This window comes from Tenrec ecaudatus, chromosome 1, assembly GCF_050624435.1.
Source record: "Tenrec ecaudatus isolate mTenEca1 chromosome 1, mTenEca1.hap1, whole genome shotgun sequence".
NCBI lineage: Eukaryota > Metazoa > Chordata > Mammalia > Afrosoricida > Tenrecidae > Tenrec > Tenrec ecaudatus.
The window spans coordinates 30,237,855-30,257,714 of record NC_134530.1 but is presented as its reverse complement, the minus strand read 5'-3'; the positions used below and the strand labels follow the sequence as shown (position 1 = coordinate 30,257,714).

The following is a 19,860-nucleotide window of genomic DNA, read 5'->3' as shown; positions in this document are numbered from 1 at the left end:
GAGAGGCCAGTTCCTGGAGCAAGACATCCTACTGGCAAAGCAGAGGGTCAGTGACAAAGTGGACAGCCCTCATGGTGATGGGCTGACACAGTGACTGCAGCCGTGAGTCCAGACCCAGCAGTGGAGGTGAGTGAGGATGGGGGGCTCGGCAGCATGTCGGTCTTTTGTACACAGGTAGGTTCACTGGAGCCAGAATAGACTCAGAGGCACACAACAACAATAATCTATTCGAGGGCCAGAGACGCGATCACGGAATAGGTCCACAGACCCAGTGGAACCACTGTGAAGATGGCCAAGACTCCACTGATGACCTGACGTCCACCCTGTCCCCATGCCAAGAGGGTGTCCTGGTGACACTTTGGATTTCTGAGGGGCCACGTGAACCGAGGCCTCTGTTCATCTATCCTTAAAAAATGTGGGAGCATTTCGTTTTCCCTTGGGTGTGAGTATTTAATGAAACACCCCAGGTTCCTCTGGGAAAAGCCGGGGGGTGAGGTGGGGGGTGGGGAGCATGACCTTATACATTGGTCATGCGTCGCAAGGCCATTCTCCCAGGGACCCAGCCTTCCTTCAGACAGTGGATTCTAGATCCCAAACTGTCTCAGGTCTGGAAACCAGGAAAGGGACTCTTACTTTTTATTGGGCTCATTGCCACACGCACCTGATCCTTCATCTTCAAGTTCCTTTGCTTGCACAGGCTTGGGCAGTAGCTTTGTTAGCAGTCCATCTCTCTTGTCCCCGGGACCGGTCAGCCATCTCTGTAACGCTGTGGAGCAGCCTTCCTAAATGCCGCTCATGGTAACTGTGATCTTCCTGGCTCTGACAGGTAAGTGCTGCCAACAAGCCTCTGCTGTCTGGGGGCCTATTGTCCTGGATGGCAGTGATCTGCAATGGCATCACCTACCGGCAACCCCTATTGCTCGTCTGTCAGCCTGTCGTATTGCAGGGGCTTGCACATTGCTGTGATGCTGGAAGCTAGGTAACTGGTATTTCAAAAGCCAGCAGGATGACCCACTGTGACCAGGAGTCAGCAGAGCTTCCAGATGAAGAACAGACTGGGGAGGAGGACTTGACGCATTTGCTGATGAAGATCTGGGATCACAGTCTGCGGTTTGGATGACAACTCCATGCAGAGCAAACCAAACTCCTCACAAGTGGACCCATGGGTAGCGTTCTGCTGGAGGGAGGAAAGAGTGAAGTGGTCAGGGATTGCGTCTTGCTTGGATCTACAGTCAGTGCTCATGGAGGCAACAGTCAGAGATCAAACGACATGCTGCGTTGGGTAAACTCGGCTGCACACGACCTCTTCCAAGCGTTGAAAAGCAAGGATGGTCCTTTGAGGACTAAGGTGTGCCTAGCTCACACCATGATATTTTTAATCACTTCATATGTAGAGTGGACATTGGATACGGAAGGCTGAAGATGCATCAATGCATTTGCATTAGGGTTCTGGCAAAGAATATTGAAAGTATCACGGACCGACTGCCAAATGAATAAACAAATCTGTCTTGGAAGAAGCGCAGTCAGAATACTCCTGAGAAGCAAGAATGGTGGGTTTCACCTCACGTCGTTTGGACATATTATCAAGAGACACCAGTCCCTGGAGAAGAACCTCGTGCTTGGAAAAGGGGAGGGGCATCGGAACACAGGACGCCTCCTGGAGAAGATGGATGGGTGCAGTGGCTAGCAGACACAAAGGGCTCCAACGTGAGAACGGACGTGAAGATGCTGCAGGACAGGGCAGTGGTTTGCTTTGTTGTAAGGAGCTGACTCGACAACTCTGAACAACAACAAGAGGAAGGACCAGGCCGACCGAGAGGGGAGCATTGGAGCATTGTCGGGGAGAAGGCTGGAAAGCAAGCCCCTCAAGTGGAGAGCTCTCCAAGGAGGACGGAGGAGGAGCTGCTGTCTCAACAAGTCCATCTTAATGACGTGGGCGGAGTCAAGTTTTCAGGACCTTCATTGACTACTGGAGCAGAATTCAAAATGAGAAGAAACAACTGCAAACATATATAGATCCTTGTGAATTGGGATGTAGAAAATATGAATCTAAGACCATGGAAGCCATCACGACTGAAATAGAACAATTAAAGATCCGTATTCTAGGCGTGAGTGACTTGAAGTGGACTGGGAGTGGCCATCTGGAATTGGGCAGTCCTATGGTTCACTCCACTGGGAAGGATCAACCAGAGGAATGGAGTCTAAATAGTCTTCAACAAGGACATCTCAAGATCGAGCTTGAAGTACGATGCAGACAGTGATAGAATAGCTTCCATATCTATACAAGGAGATCTAGTTAAATTGGAATTTTCCTGAAGTCTGAAACTGATCAAATGTGCAATCAAAAGACATCGAAAATCATTGGCAACTGCAGTGCAAACGTTGGCTACAGAGAGTCGTCGGAAGGACAGTCATTGGAAAATATGACCCTGTTGAGAGAAACGAAGGAGGAGCTCACATGACAGACTTTTGCAAGACTAATGACGTCTTCGTGGAAAATACCGCCCCCAGCCCCCACCATCAACATGAATGAGCCTGTGCACATGGACCGCAGCGGATGGAACACACAAGGATCAAACGGACCACATCTGTGGTAAGAGGCCACCGAGAAGAAATCAGTAGCCAAAATTAGCCCATCGGCTAATGGGTGGACTAGACTGTCGTTTACTCATTTGTAAGTTCAGGTTGGCATCGATGACAATTAAAACTAGTTCACAGGAGCCAAAATATGACATTCCACCTGAATTTAGAGAACATCTCAAGAAGCTATTTGCTCCGTTGACCACTAAGGACAAAAGGCGAGCCATGGGTGGACATCAAGAACATCATACGTGAAGAAAGCAACAGGACATTAAAAAGGGAAGAGAGTATGTCAAAGTGGATGTCAGAAGAGACTCTGAAACTTGCTCTTGAGTACAGAGTAGCTGATGCAAATGGAAGAAATGGTGGCATAAAGGAGCTGAACAGAAAAGTTCCAAGGGCAGTTGGAGAAGACAATATACGTACAATGATAGGTGCCAAGACCCGGAGCGAGAAAGCCAAAAAGGAAGAGCATGCTCAGCACATCTCAAGAAAAAGTCAACCCTTGAAAGTCCATATTGAAGGAGACGCTGAGCAGCATGCTGACGGATGCAGGAAGCATTAAAAGAAGATGGAATACATGGAGTCACGGTACTAAGAACAATTGGCTGACTTTCAACCAGTGGAAGAGGTAGGGAACTGAACTTAGAGTAAGGACCATCGTAAAACAGGAAACAGAAGGCCACCCATGAAGCTAGGCTGCAGCTACACCCAAACCCCAAACCCACGGCCACTGAGTGGATTGTGACTCCCAGAAACTTTATAGGACAGAGTAGAACTGCCCTTTTGGGTTTCTGAGATTTTAAATCTTTGTGGGAATAGACAGTCTCCTCCTTCTCCTTCTACCAAGAGGCTGGTGGGTCTGAACTGCTGACCTTGTGATTAGCAGTGGAAGGCATAACCCACTATGCCACCTGGGCTCTTACAGCTACCACAGCACACACAAAAACCTTGCATTTTTTTTGTGTGCAAAATACCTTTTTGTCACTTTAGAAATGAAGTTTTTATGTGGGTGCTCTTGTATAATACATCTATCATTGGCAGTATGTGTTAGTTCACTGTTTATGCTGTCAGTAGGGTTGCTGGTTAACAATAGCCTATTGGTAGTTAAGTTTGGGGGAGTCAAAAGTAATATGCATATTTTTTACTGTAACAGGGTTGAGTTTCCTAACCGCCCCCCACGTCCCCATTATCCAGGGGTCAACTATAGATGGCCAGGCTTTTCTTTCAACAGTTTTGTTGGCATATAATTGATGTATCATTCAAGAGTTCACATCAAGAAGAGCTGCTCCACCAGCGCCACGCTCCGTTGCAGAGCACGTCCTCAATTCCTCCACTCATATTACAAACTCCCCATTCCCCCCTAACCTCCCTGCCATACTTCCGGAGAACCATTACTACAGTACTGAATTTCATATACAGAAAAAAAACATTAAAAAACAAACAAACAAACAAACCCAAAGCAACAATAACAAAATAAAGCAGGTTAAAAACCTCCATCAAAAAGAAAGCAGAAAATATAAAAAACCAGAACAAATGTAACTGGATCATCAGGGAGAAGGCCTCTCTTTCTAGTCCATCTTAATCTTGAAGCTCTGCTGAAATCTGTTCAGTGTCCTTACGTTGCCTGGGATAAAAAGGTCTGGGAGTTCCTGCCACCGTTGCCAGGCAGCCAGAGCAGGTCGATTTGAGAAACTCTAAGTATATTCTGCAGGCGTGAGACAGAAGGTCACAGTGGTGATTGTTACCTCCAAACTGCTTAGAAAACCCAGTGACAAGCAAGCGAGTTCTCGCCCCCAAGCGAAGGAGCCCTGGTGGCATAGTGCTTGCCTGTTGGGCTGCGATCAGAAAGGTCAGCAGTTTGAAACCACCAGCCGCTCTGGAGAGAAAGAGGGCTCTCTACTCCCACAGAGAGTTACAGTCTTGGAAGCGCACAGGGACAGTTCTACCTTGTCCCGTGGGGTTGCCATGAGTCGACATCGACTCGATGGCGGGTGGCAGTGAGAGTAGGTGACAAAAAGCAAGTTTTGCAATGATGTATACCTATGTTTCTCCAGAGCTTCCCAGACTACCATCCCCTGAAGCACCATCCCCCATTGCTTATCTAACTGGGGGATGCTTTGAGCCTGGCTTAATGGTCTTGCTTACTGTCTTCCTGAGTTACTAGACCCTCCCTACGGAATAAAAGGAATTTTGGGAAGGGCCGTTACATTTTGGCTTTCCAACAAACTAAATTGTAAGTTATGTGTCTAGCGTTCTGATTGACAGTAGGCTAACTCTCTCACCTTCTTCTAGCACAAGCCGCATACACGTTTCTACCGAAAGATGGGTGGGTGGGTGGTGGCTGTCCGTGAGGAAAACTGGCTGGAAATCACACCTGGTCTCCTGGAAGGCGAGCCGTCTGCCCTGAACCACTCGTGTCCCCCTGAAACAGCACGCTCTCCTCATCAGGAAGCACGGACTTGGCTCCGTCAGAATCTAAGCCCCCACTGGACTCTGGTCTCTGCTCGCCCTTACCAAGCCCCACAGGTTCAACTGGTGTGTGATGACTCTAGCGATTGGCCCGCTGGCCGAGAAGGGAACGGGCAGCTCCCGCGAGAGCATGTGTTGCCCTGTAGTGGGCAGGGGTCTACAGGTCCTTCCGGCAAATGAGAATGAGGTCCTAGTCTTTACCATGGACTTGTAGGCCTACTTCGTCACGTGCTTGTCCCTAGCAAGTCAGACTTCTCAGAGGAGACAAGCACGAGCCTTTGTCTGAAGAATCCTCTCTTTCAGTTGGAGCTTTGAGCATCTCCACTCATCAGCCAAGTCTAGTCCAGAGCAAGCCTTCAGCCTCTCTCTGTATCCGCTCACCTGGGGTCTGGTCAGCTTGTCCCTGGCTTCCATGGGATAGGGAACAGGTACCAGTCACAGGCTCAGCAGTCCACGGAACTCCCTGCACCTCCAGCCAGCCCCTGACCCTCTTTTTCCACCACGAGCCTCTGTGGGCTCGGTCATCAGCAGCACATCCAAGCTCAGCCTCTCTCTTTATCACTGTGCCTCCCCAGCGGTCACTAATCGGATGGATGCTGTTGGGCCACTCACGCGAGTGTACCAGGCTGGGCACCCACGTGTTCCGTTAACTTCCAGTCCTGGGAGGGGGTTCTTTGATGGGCATGGGTTCTTCCTGTTCACACACACCCAATGACAAAACGCGTGCTCGAAGTTCAAAAAGCAATGGCGACATAGGTCCAAGCGTGTTTAATACAATGGTATGATGGCTGGTCATAAGATTTGTAAGAGCTCCGGATAGGGCAAGATATGACAAAACAACGATGTATAAATTACCAAGGGCATATGAGGGAGGGGGGAAGGGGGAGGGAGGAGGGGAAAAAAAAGAGGACCTGATGCAAGGGGCTTAAGTGGAGAGCAAATGCCTTGAGAATGATTGGGGCAGGGAATGTATGGATGTGCTTTATACAATTGATGTATGTATATGTATGGATTGTGGTAAGAGTTGTATGAGTCCCTAATAAAATGTAAAAGAAGAAAAGAGAAAAAAATGATTAGGGCAAAGACTGTACAGATGTGCTTTATACAATTGATGTATGTATATGTATGAACTGTGAAAAGAATTGTATGAGCCCCAATAAATTGTTAAAATTAAAAAAAAATAAATTAAAAAAAAAAGATTTGTAAGAGCCCCACTAAAATGATACATAACGAAAGCAAGACATGTATTAAGTGTTATAAAAAATTCAAAAAGCAAAAGTCATACCCATCCCCTTGCAGGTCCCCCCCCCCCCCCAATGCAAATTCTGTGCTCTCCAGGGACTGGCTGGATGGGGCAGGGCGGCGGAGAGGGGGCGGAACAGGACCCACAGGGTTTTTTCTGATTTTCAAATGCAAGTGTTCTAACCCCAAATGTTCTACTTAAGACCCAGGTTTCTTACCTATTCTACACACGGACCGACTGCCTTGAAGTGGAAAGTCTGTGTTTGAATCTGGAAAATCTTCATCCGCTTTTCTAGCATCTTCAATCAAGTGTTTACTGAAGGAGGTTTTACATGTTCTCTGTCATCTAATAGTCACGTTCATCACACATGTAAGTCTGCTTTAGAGGCCGAGGCAGGAGAAACATTTTCTTTGTGACCTCATTATTCAGGGCACACTCAGTTCAACACAAAAAACCTTATGAAGGATTTCGGTTTCATCTTTCTCTCCACGCCTTGTTTATCTTCACATTTATATAGGTACGGTCCTGGGCCTCTGGTAGGGGCACCTGGTCCCCAGCGGTCAGCTTGCTTAGCCTGCCAGGTTTTTGCCTCAAGGCCGTCCAGATGTGGATTTTCTCCCCTCTTGCTTTCCTTGCAGCCGTTACTGAGAACAACGACCAGCGTTATCTTCTACGAATCACTTCCCCCTCATCCTCATCCTCTCTGCCAAAGTCCCCCACTTGTAGGAGTCTGGAGCCATTGTGATCAGCCCCCCTTCTGACATCCACTGTAAAAATGGTGTGTGGATGTCAGCCCTTGTCCAAGCTCGGGAAGCGTGAGGAGAATCTCCAACAGCATCCGCCTGTGGATGGCGGCCAGGCAGACCTCCACGCTCCGGGCCGTACTGCCAACGAGGACACCAACCGAGCCACCCAAGCGCTCCCTACCCCCTCTGCAGGCTTCGGTCACTTGTTGGCGATGGCCACACAGAATTTACAGACCACACTCACGTTTTAGGGTGCTCTGGTGACCTAGTGGTTACGTGGTGGGCTGCCCACCGCAAGGTCGGCAGGTTGAAACCACCAGCTACTGCGAGGGAGAAAGACGAGGCTTTCTGATCCCATAAAGAGCTACAGTCTCAGAAACACATGGGGTCAGTTCTATCCGGCCCCATAGGGTTGCTATGAGTCAGAATTGAGTTGATGGCGAGTCTATTTGTGTCTATTCGCGTACTATTTGGGAAGGAACAGGTTACAATTCAGAATCAGGAGTGACTCAGGACACAATTCTTAGTTCAGGATAGCTTCTTTTGACTGCCCAAAGGCAGCCCCCTCTTTCAGGCCCTTGGTCTGGCCTCTATCCTGCTCAGGCAAGTGTCACAAAGCCCTTTAGCTCTGCTAGGAAGTGCCCAGAGGCGCTCTACTCCACCGGAAAGCCTCCTGTCCAAAGGGGCTTAGTTCTAGAACTCTGTGCAGCTGCCTTGCTCTGTGGAGTGGCAAGCCACTGCTCTGGCTGGTCCCCCAGTTCTTGCTGCTCATGTCACTGCCACCCGTGCAGTGCCATTGCTGACTGTCTTCAGTGTTCCAGCTCTCTCTTTCTCTATCTGGAAGGTTCTCAGCACAAAGACCCCAGTTACGAAGATGTGCTCCACTCCTGGCTGTACTTCAGCATAGTGGGGTCCTCTCCTCCATTCTGGGATCATTGTGAGCATCATGGGATGGCAAGACTGATCAATCCCCTCATTAGGATTTCAGACACCTTATTTGATTGGGCCCACCCCCAAAGTGTTCCATGCATCTTATTTGTTTTATTGGCAACATTGTCCAATCCCCTTGATGGGCCCCAGCTACCTTATTTGCATCGCCCACCCAATTTATTTTATGGGAATCGAAGGCCCATAGCTAGAAGGGGCACACCAAGTAAGTCATGACACCAGACCCACACAGTCTTTGTTTTCCTCCAGTTGAGGTCAACTGCAAGGTTGCAGGTATAGGTTGCTATACTTGGTTGCTGCCTAGATTAGGCACACCATTGGATTTGACCTGGACTGTGGCTTTATCAGGCAGGTAGAAGCAAGAAAGGGACAAGGGGGTTGAGGGTGAGTAGAATCACCACCCGTGGAATTTGAGCAGGTACAGAGGGAGGAAGTTGTTCCAGTGGCGCAGAGATGAACACACTCGGCTGCTAACTGGGAGGTCGGTGGTTCAAGCCCACCAGCAGCTCTGGTGGAGAAGGATGTGGCAGTCTGCTTCTGAAAAGGCTTCTTACGGCCATCGAGTCAAGGTCAACTCATGGTGACCCTGTAGGACAGCAGAGCACGGCCCCCAGAGGGTTTTCTGAGACTAAATCTTTATGGGAGTAGAAAGCCTCGTCTTTCTCCGATAGAGCAGCTGGTGTTTTTGAACCGCTGGCCTTATGGTTAGCAGCCGAATTTGAAACCTATTCCATCACAGCCTGGGAAACCCTATGGGTTGGCTTGATCCTGTCTTACGGGGTTGCTAAGCATCAGAATTGACTGGAAGATACTGGTTTGGGTTGGAAGGTTTGAAGAGAATGCCACGTGGGTGAGGCCAGGGAGCAGATGGCTGGGTCAGGGGCAGAGGCCCTGGCAGAGTTGAGGGGGGGCTGGCGCTGGGCAGCTGAGGAGTGAAGAGGAGGAGGGTGGTGGAGGTGGCTGGAGAGCACAGTGTTTGGAAAGGATTTTCTGGTGATTGGAGTCACAAGGTCCATGGTGGGCTCCTGGTGATGTGCAGCTGAGGCATGACGAGGGGAGGTCAAGCAACTGGAGGAGCGGTGGGGGGTGGGGGGTGGACCAAGGCAAAAGGACAGGGCCATCAATGTTAACACCGAACCCACTATAAAATACGAGCAGAGTTGTCAGCCCTGGTTTTTTGTAAAATGCTCACCTTTACCGGAGAGGTGAGTTCGATTCCCGGTCAATGCATCTCATGTCCAGCCGGTACCCGTCTGCCAGTGGGGGCTTGCATGTTGCTATGACTCAAAGCATTCTTCAAAGAACAAGTACCAGGGAGAGAGGATGGGTGGCATCCGCTGATGACACGAGAGTCAAGACGGCGAGGGTGTTTTTGTTTTTGTTTGGTGTTTAGGGATAAGGGTGGGAAACGGTCTCCAAAGGTTCATGAGGAGTGTGGACACTGATTTTGAGGAAATGGGCTAGGGATTTAAAAAAAATATGTATCTTTGTAGCTGGAATATAGCTAGAACTTAGATACAAATCAATGCTTGGAGGATGCACATCCAGGTCAGTGTGTCCTGCGATCATGTTCATTCTCAAGGAAATGCAAACATTCCTTGTGTGTATGTGAGTCTTGGAGTCTGTTTGGTCCTTGTTCTTTGCTTTATAGATTGTATCTTTACAGCACCAGATGACTTGCTTTCTTAGAGAATGTCGTTTTGAGAAAGTCGTTTTTTAGACTTAAAATCAATTTGAATACATGTAACCAGTCACGTATTCCTACACTAGAGCATGAATAAATAGAGTGGACACAGCTCAGTTCTTTGCTACATGCCTGAGCGAGCTGGAGGCCTCTGCGTTTTTAAAGATCCATTCCGTGTGCTTCTCACTCCTCTGCGTCTCCGTTCATTGACAACAACATACCTTCATGTAATACTGTGCGGTGCAGCAGCAACGCTTATTGCCACCTGCCCGACAGTCTCCGCATCTGACCCGAGCCATGGTGCTTTCTGTCGCCTCATAGGCCTGTGAAGGTCGGACATGGAATCCGGAAGACCGGAGAACCGATGCCTTTGAATGATGACGCCGGCCAAGAATACTGCAAGGACCACGGCCTGCCAAAAGAACAAAGGCATCTGTCTTGGAAGAAGTACAGCCAGAATGCTCCTTAGGGGCAAGGATGGAGAGACTGCATCTCATGCTCTTTGGACGCGTTGTCAGGAGAGACCAGGCCCTGGGGAAGGGCACATTGCTTGGTAAAGTAGGGGGGCAGTGAAACAGAGGAAGGCCCTCGACAAGAGGGATGGACACAGGGTGTGCGACAATGGCCTCAAACATCAGAGCAACGTCGAGGATGTGCAGGACCGTGCCGTGGCTCACGCGGCTGGGCACGGCGGTCCCTGTGAGTTGAAACCAACTCCATAGCACCTAAATGGGGACTTCCAGGGGTTCTGGTGATGTTGTCTTTTTCAGTCTGGGGGTGGTTTTCTTTCTGCTTCTTTCGGGGGTGGTTTTGTAGGACACACCCATTTTATGATAGTGGATCGAGCTGCACATGTCTTCTGCCTGCCTGCCTAACTTACAGATCTCGAACTGGTGGCTGGACTATGCGGGTAGGATTCCACTGCCTAGCACAGAGCCTAACACATTTAAGAGGCTCAGTAAGGATTGACGCTCCGGTGACGTAGTGGTCCCACATTAGGTAGTTTGAAACCACCAGCGCATCCTTGGGAGAAAGACAAGGCTTTCTATTCCATAAGGAGTTACAGAAACCGACACATAGGTGGACTCTGAGTCAGAATGGACCTGACGCGGCCACTGAGAAGTATTGGGGCGCATGCGAATGATACCCATTCTCTTGCTTTAATGCCACCACCGCATGTTGAGTGCTATGATGTGTCCAGCCCGCTCATGTGTCCAGTCATTTCTCCCGGATGACGGCCTGTGAGGCGCCATGCACTGCGGTTGCATCAGCCCCGACTCATGTTGACTCACAGTCAACAGAATACAATGGGACCTGTGCCGCCTGCATGACCTTTGGCATATCAGGGCCCACAGTTGAGGTCATCGTGTCAGTCCATCTCCGCCTAAGGCTAATAATGACTGTCTGAGGCAGACTCTTATTTATCCACATTTTGTCCATGAGAAAATTGAGGCATGGGGCATTTATGGACCTTGTCTAAGGCCCCTCAGCTAGGAAGTGGCTAGGGGGTGGGTTCATGCAACCGGGTCCAGAGCCTTGGGGTGTTGATACTTTAATCAGTTATTAACCCCTTCAGGACACTCATAGGGGCCTTGGTGCTGCCACAATCTAGTGCTCAGCTGCTAACAGAAAGGATGGTGGTTTGAATCCACCCAGTGGCTCCACAGGAGAAATAGCTGGGGATTGATTGTTTCCATGAAGATGCGAGTAAAAGAAAGAAAATAAAAATTAGCAAAATGAAAAAAAAAAAGAAGATGAGAGTCTCCGGAAGTGCTGTGCAGACAGTTCTCCTCCATCACGTGGGGTTCCTGTGAGTCCCAGTTGACTTGGAGCAACAATGAGAATCCTTACAAGTCAAGGCCAGTCTGGGCTGCATTGCCTCGGCTCTCCGAATGGCGCTGGCTGTTGACATGAGTGTTTGGAGGTCACTGGAAGTCTTTGTGAGCCATCAGGCCTCACCCTGGGCCCCTTTCCTCCTTGGGGAGCCTGCTCGCCGTCAGAGACCAGAGGGACTTTGAGACATCACTCCCAAACTCAGGAGCGCCGAGAACAGGTCCCTTCCAGCATGTTTTTCTCAACTCACACATTCGTGTGGACTCCAATTTAAGCCTCCTTAGCAAATAAGGGCCCTTTGGCTCTGCAAATGGCAATTACCTGATGCATGAAAGCAACACCATTTTCTCCAGGGCCCGAGGAACATACAATTACACCCTTTTTACTATCATATGTCCTGTATGTGGGAAAAATAGAATTGCTCTGGACTTTGCCTGGAGTTTTCGGTAATTAACAGTGTCTAGGTATACATTTGAGTACAGGGAAGTTTATTCTGATTTTCAGCCAGGTCTTGGGGGCAGGGTGGAGCCAGGAAGAGGCCTGGGTGCAGAAAAGAGGCCAGTGTTTGAGAAGCCACCCATCCCACTAGAGGGTACCAGAGACCTAGCGCCCAGACGCCTTACAGCCTGGAAGCAAAAAACACACAAAAAACGTGTCAGGGCAAAGGTCCCATTGATTTGTAGGCATGGCTGTAATTAAAATTTTTAAATGTGACCTACTTAAAAGTTGAAGGGATGATTTTGAAATGCTTCTTTTGGAAAGAGAACCTATGTCTATTATACACTCGTGAATATATATTATTTTATAAAATATTTAATATTTATTTAAAGAGATATTATTTAAAAATCTCCCCCTCTCTCCATATAATGACCCATGTATTTCATCTTGGCTCTCTTTGATAATGGTCCTGCTTTCAGATGGCCCGTTGGTTAAATTTAGGTGTCACTGGAGTGTCCTGGGCTCAGAGTATGAGGACTTGATGCTGAAGGGGTTAGGGTGCAGATGGGCCGTTCTTGAAGCGGCTTCTTCCGTGCTCCTTACGATGTTGGAATGTCAGCCATCCCTTGAGGCTGGAGGACCAGACATCAGGGTTCACATCTGCTCCCTGCTGCCAACACAGCTGTGTCTGTCCTCCGATTTCAGGTCTCCCCGAGACCTCATCCTGAAGGGTTTCATAAATATGTTTACTGTACTTTTGATGAAGCTCTACAGGGCCGAGCATGTGGACACATGCTGCTCAGGGAGCCGATGAGATTCTCCACGCTGTGCCGCCCTCTTGATCCTGTTCTCCTTGTTCCAGTAGCTGAGTCCGACTGCCTCCCACACCCTGGGATTTTCACCTGGGCTTCAGGGTCATGGTTGTCTATTTGGTCTCATATGTTAACAACAACAACAACAACAATTTTAAAAACAAATAATAGTATTCTAGGATGACATTCTTTACTTTTTGAGCTAAGCTGCTCTGAGGTTAGGTTCAAGGTCAAAGCATATCTCTGGGCAATGTTATTGTCCTTGGTAGGTGCGGTCTAGTTGGGTCTGACTCCTAGCAGAAGGGAGCACTGCCCGGTCCTGCACCGGTCTCGCACCGTGGCCACGCTTTGGCCATGGCTGCGGCTACTCTGTCCCCCTGTCTCAGAGGAGGGTCTTCTTCACTGACCCTCTGCCAAGCATGCTGCCCTTCTCTATGGGCTGGCCCACGCTCAGAACAAGTCCAGAGAATGTGAGATGAAGTCTCCCCATCATTCCTTCGTGGGAGTCTCCTGCCTGTCCTTCCAGGAAGGAGTGATTTTGTTTAGCAGTCCGTGTGTTTGTTCTTCCTGCTGTGTGGGTCTGGGTGGACTAGAGAAACAATCCATGTGTAGGACTATGTGTAGAAGACAGAGTTTTAGATCAAGGCTAACTGTACATTAAGAGAGCCTCCCAACTCAGTCTAGTCCAAGCCCAGAAGTCCGATTTTAGCCCCTATGTTTGATATCAATCTATAAAGCCCTCTTCAGACTCACGAAACACATGCAATGATGCCGAATGCAGGAAGCTCAAAGGCCAGTGGGTGGGAAGTCTTAGAGATCCAGTGGCAGTGTAAGTATCTCAGCACTGGCAGAGGTCTCCACGTGGCTTCTCCAGGTTGAGGGTTCTGGCTGCATCCAGGTAGGTCCATGTGACTTCTCCGGGATGACTCGAAGGGAATGAGCAGAGAGAGAAGTGTCTCCCGCTTCCAAGAAGGGAAAACCAGGAGTTCCCAGAATTCTGAAGAGAAGGCCATGTCCACACAAAGGCCTCATTGTTTATATCCTGATTGACAGGCCAGACTCCACCCCTTCTCTCGGAATGTTCTCAAACTGACACCAGATTCTGTAACTACCGCACCATGGTATAGTTAATATCTCTTGCCAACGCCATCGTTCTAAAGTGTAAACTCTTCTTTCGTCTTCCTCATTTCGTAAGCAGATGGAAACTCCAACCCGAGCTCACTGTCCTGCAGTCAGCTCTGACTTGTCGTGAGGCTGCCTGCATGCGAGGTGGTGGCATGAACGTGCCATGACTTGGGTCAGGGGCACGTTGGACCTCAAACCGATATCTTTGTTTGTTTGGTTGGTTTTAAAGCATTTTTAAGAGATGGTTGGCAGCAGACTTGGCCAAGGCAAGACATTTATTTGTTTGATTTCTTGATGATTGCCACAATGAAGATTGCCTGTGAACCAAGTAAAATGTAGTTCTTGCCCATTTCACGCTTTGCCCGATTCGTCAGGATGTTGCTTGTTGGTCCAGTTGTGAGGATGTTTATTTTCTTTACATTCAGCTGCACTCCAGGCCCACGGCCTCACCAAATGTTCCAAGTACTCCCTGTTCTCAGCGAGCAGGGTTGCGTCATATGTAGGCTGAAGGTTATTAAAAAGTCTTCCCCCCACCCCGATACCGCAGTTCTTGTTTTAAAAAAAATCATTTTATTGGGGACTCTTACAGCTCTTATAACATTCCATTCATCAATTGCGTCAAGCATATTTGTACATATGTTTCCCTCATCATTCCCAAAACATTTTCTACTTGAGCCCTTGGTATCAACTCCTCTTTTTTGGCCCCTTCCTCCCCCCACTATCCCACCTTCGTGAATCCTTGATCAATTATATATTGTTATTATTTCACATCTTACACTGCCCATTGTCTCCCTTCATCCACCTTTCTGCTATTCATCCTCTTGGGGGGCTAGATATCCAACCTTGTGATGGGTTCCCCTCTCTCCCCCTTTCCCCTCCCTGACCCTATCCCTACCCTCATGGTATCGCTACTCCCACTACTGTCCTGAATTCCATATGTTGAGAGCTCTTATCTGTACCACTGTGGGTGCTCCGATCTAGCCAGGTAGAAATGGTAGTGGGGGGTGGGGGGTTGGGTGGTGGGAAACATTCAGGAACCAGAGGAATGACGTGCTACATTGCACCCTGGTTGAATGGTCCCTTCCTTATAACCCTTCTGCGCGGGGGGAGGAGGGGGTAGTCAATTGTCTACAGATGGGCTTTGGATCTCCACTCCAACCCCTCTCGTTCGTGTTGATATAATTGTTTGCTTTGGATCTTTTGATACCTGATCCCTGGTCCCATTGACTGCCCATGAGTACCCAGGCTGCGTGACGCCAAGTTCTTCATGTAGTCCAGCTTCTCAGTGTACAGATGCAACCAGCATGCTAAAAGGCTACAACTCTGATGCACCCCCCCTCTCCTGCTTTTAAACCTCGCAGTATCCACATGCTCTGTTCCGTTCTCAGGGGACTAGTTTCGGGGAGACCTCCAGTTTCAATGGGTCCAACACGTCTGGATTCTTGGAGAGTCTGAAGTGGTGCCTACGTTTTTCTCCCTTCCTATCAGGGTTCATCTACGATGCCTGGGATCAGCCTCATCTTTTAGAAGAAAGACAGGTGAGCACTATTGTTGTGGTGGGTGTGGTTGTTAGGTGCCATTGAGTTGGTCCCACTCAGCAGCCCCATGGTGAGTGAAACCCTGCCCGGACCTCTGCCAGCCTCACGCTTCCTCTCCAGCCCATCATTGTGCCAGTCCATCTTGCCGAAGGTCTTCCTCTTTTGTGCTGCCCCTCTACTTTACCGTCTCCAGGGCCCGGTCTCGCCTGAGAACATGTCCAAAGACCGGGAGATAAAGTCTCACCATCCTTACTGCTAAGGAGCAGTCTGACCTTAAAAGAAATAGAAATTGAGACTGACGATGGCAACAAATGAACAAATGTGCTTGACACAATGGATGGGTGGATGGCTTGTGATAAGAGTTGTACGAGCCCCCAATAAAATGATTTAAAAGGGAATAGAAATGCCAAGCTGTGGGAACAGAGAGTCAGGTCTGTACCCCCAATGCCACCCTTCCCTTGTTTGAATGCCAGTTGGAACCTGTTTGAGTGTCCTTCTTGGACCCTGTTTAGACTAGCTTTATCTGATCAGGCTGAGCCAGGGCCTCAGACAGCTTGACCTCAAGAACTAGGTCACAAAGCCTTGCTCTGTGCCAAGCACTGTTCCAAATGCTTTACTGAACCAAACCTCACCAAACCAAACCTCACTGCCATCGATCAAGCTAGTTAATTGCAGAGAAGAGCGGTCCCCGAGGGCTGTGTAGAACTGCTCCTGTACTTTTCTGAGATTACAGCTCTAAGGGATATGCTAGTCCAGGGTGACTAGAGAAACAAATCCAGAGACACTCATCTGTGTGTAAGAGACTGTTTTATATCAAAGAGAAATTGTATATTGAAAAAACCATCCCAGCCCCGTCCAGATCAAGTCCATAAGTCTGATATTAGTCCATATGTCCAATATTAGTCCATAAATTCCTCTTCAGACTCCTGCAGTGCATGCAGTGATGCTGAATGCAGGAAGACCACAGGCCGGTGGGCGCAAAGTCTTGTGGATCCAGTGGCAGTGCAAGCATCTCCAGGGCTCTGCCTGCCATCAGCGTGGTTCTATGTGGCTTGTCCACAGGAATGTGTAGCAGAGAGTGAGGTCTGCCTCCGGCGAGGAAGAGAGGGAGTTCCCAGAATCTTCATGAGAAGGCCACACCCACAAAGGGGCCACACCCCTTCACTGTAGCTATCAGGTTGACACGAGATTATGTAACTACCCCTTGGGAGTAGAAAGCCACTGCTTTACAGAAATGACTTGTGTCCTCCTTACAACAACCTACGGAGCAGGTGTTCTTGGGTCCTGTTCCTGCTTTTCCTGGGAGAAAGCTGAAGCACAGATGGTCACGTGCGCCTGGAGAGGGACCTACTGGGTGGGGCATGCTTGCTCTCCCCTGGATTCCATGTGACCTCTCTCTGATAGGCACACCTCCTCTGTCTGAAGCTCTCCACACCCACCCCCAAGGGGCCTCGGACTCTTCTCCCTAAAAGGATGGCCTTACTGTGTCTTTGGGGCACAGACTTGGCCAGAAGCTCCCTGCTCTCTCCTCAGAGGCCCTGCACCCCCGGGGAGAAAGGAAGATCAGGAAGAACAAGTAACAAAACACGAAGTCACAAAATAGCACATACCTCCTGGGAGCTGCTCTCGCCAACCCTGATGCTACTGCGTCCCCAGCCCTCTCCTTGCCAGGGAGTGGGAGCGATGAGGAACGTTCACCTTCTGACCTCGGGCCCTGTGTTCACTGGGCCGCCTCTGTCCCACAGCTCTGAGTTCTAAACTCAGGTTCACACACGACCCCAAATTTCCATTTAAGGAATGATATGCTTCATAGAGTTAAGGATTCGACTAGTTAATATTTTAGAATGCCTAAGTACTTTCCATCCCTTCTCTTATTTAATCCTCAATGCTGTGATCACATTACTGATGAGCCAACTGGGGCACGCAGAGTTAGGTGACTTCCTTAAGGCTGCACTGCTAGAAAGGCGCTGGGGACCCAGCCCTGAGCGCTTGGCAGCTGAGTCAGAGACCAGGGGTCTGGACACACCAGTGACGCACAGGAGAAGAGAGCTGGCAATCTGCTCCCATCCAGGTTACGGCCAAGGCCAACTGCTCTGAAAAGGATCGCATCCAAAGGTCCTGGATAGAGTGGAAGAAAAAGATGGGAGAGAACCCCAAATCATAAAAGGGACCAGGGACCGAGATGAGTGGGACCCCCCAGGATAATGGTCCTGAGGCACCCTTCAGGCCTGGAACTGCGTGTTAGAATAACCAACCACGAAAGGTCACAAGAGGGGCACTTACCCACAGCCAACGCACAGAGGGCTAGAGAAGGAGGAGGGATGGAAACAAGCAGAGGTGAGGGAGGGGGTTCATGACGGCGCCTGGAGGGGATTTCCAGGGAGGCTTCGAAGCAAAGTGAATTCAAGGTGGTGAATGCCTAACACTGACGATCTGCTCTATAAACCTTCACCTAATTCACCGTAAAAACTGTTTAAAACCAAAAACAAAGATCACAGGCCCGGAAGCCCTATGTGCCAGCTCTACTCTGTCCTCTTGGGTCACTATTCGTGAGAATCCACCGACAGGATGCAACAGCCTTGGGAGAGGGCAGGAGAGCTGTCAGGCAAATCCTGGGATTCCCTCACAATGTGAAGAACGCAAAACCGAACCAGACAGAATGCTCGGAGTTTCACTTCTCAGATGCCCCCAGAGGTGGGAGAGGGGGTGGGGAGAAGATGAGGATGCATATTAGAAAAAACCATCAAACACATAGGCACAGAATGAAAAAATGTGTACATCTCCCACCTTGTCCGCCAATTTGTCATTCAGTGTGGTAGTTACATAATCGGTTGTCCATTTGAGACTCTTAAGAGTGAAGGGGTGGAGTTTAGCCTGTCAATCAGGTCGCAGCTTGATAACTTCACTGGAGGCGGGACACATCACTTTCTGCGACACATTACTGATAACCATCCTGATGGAGCTATACTGATGCAGCCAGAGCCCTGGAGCTGGAGGAGCCACATGGAGACCCACGCCAGTGCTGAGGTGCTTCCACCACCACTGGATCCAGAAGACTTTCCACCCACTGGCCTGTGATCTTCCTGCATTCGGTGTCATTGCGTATGTTGTGTGAGTCTGAAGAGGACTTCATAGATTGATATCAGACATATGGGCTACTATCAGACTTACAGACTTGATCTGGACTGGGCTGGGATGTTTTTCAATATTCAATTGTTCTTGCATCTAAAGCTCTTTCTTATATACATATGAGTGTCTATGAATTTGTTTCTCTAGTCTCCCCGGACTAACACATACTCCCTTGGTTTGCATGTTGATGCTGGAAGCTAGGCCATTCGTATTTCAAATACTAGCAGTATCACATTAGCTTCCAGACCAAAACAGACTAGGAAGAAGGAAGGGGTGAACCACTTCTGAAAAAATTAGCCACCGTAGGAATAGCAGCCCTGCTGGCGTAGATGGCTAACTGCAAGGTCAGTAGTTCAAAAGCACCAGGCATTCTGTAGCACATAGACGAGGCTTTCTACTCCTGTCAAGAGTTACAGTTTGTGGGAGCCATCGTAGTGAGGACTCAGCTGCGGCCGAGCATCTTGCTCACGGGTGGCACACCTGGGATTGGAAAAACCACAGGAGGCAAAGAACTTGCTTCAAGATCAGGACTAAAATACTTTCGTGTGGGTGATTTGGCTAACGAAGGGCAGTTATCTGATAGCTGTGATGAACTGTGTGGTTGTCCCATTTTAGAGTCACTGCTGAGTTAGAAAATGGAAGAAGGTGGAGTTATTAAGGATTACTCTGGTGGCGACTTCTTCCCCAAACACTTGTTCCACATAGTTTTTGTGCTGAGAGCAGATAAGAGCACGTTGTGCAAAAGACTTGGAACAGGGGATTGTGATGAGAAGAAACTAGAAAACACTACTCAGTGTGAAAAATGTCAAGTTCTGCACGAAGCAGCCGCGGCATCCTATAATGAAGAAAGAGTTCATCAGTTATCTAGCAGCAAGCCAGAGATCTAGAGGATAATTTAAACCAGATATTGAACCCGATCGAACAACAGCTCTTGGCTTTCAAGACTGGCCACATGATTGTCACTCTTATTGAGCTCTCTCTGCCCATGATAGAAATGGGCCAAGTATCAATATCATACTCATATTAAAATTGTGTTACAAAAAAAATTGTGTTACAGGGCTAACAAGTGGAACATATCAGAGGTTTATGCCTAGGCTTCTCCCCCCCGCCCCCGCCATGAGATAGCAAAGCAATTTGAAATATAATGAATGCAAGATGATTTAGGACTGACCATAAAGAGTGTCACTGTTTAATGCTTCTGTTAAAGGAAATCTAAGTGGGTAAATATCTGCTAAATTCATTACCAAATAAAACAAAGGCAACCTTTTAAAATAAAACGTATGACTTAAAGAAAAACCAAACCAGAGTTCCC

General features: G+C 48.8%; 1 pseudogene; it reads left to right on the top strand.

Annotated features, from left to right (window-relative positions):
* The first annotated feature begins 795 nt into the window (after nt 1-795).
* LOC142457306 (adenylate kinase isoenzyme 6-like) lies at nt 796-19,764 on the top strand (annotated as a pseudogene).
* Nucleotides 19,765-19,860: the final 96 nt, after the last annotated feature.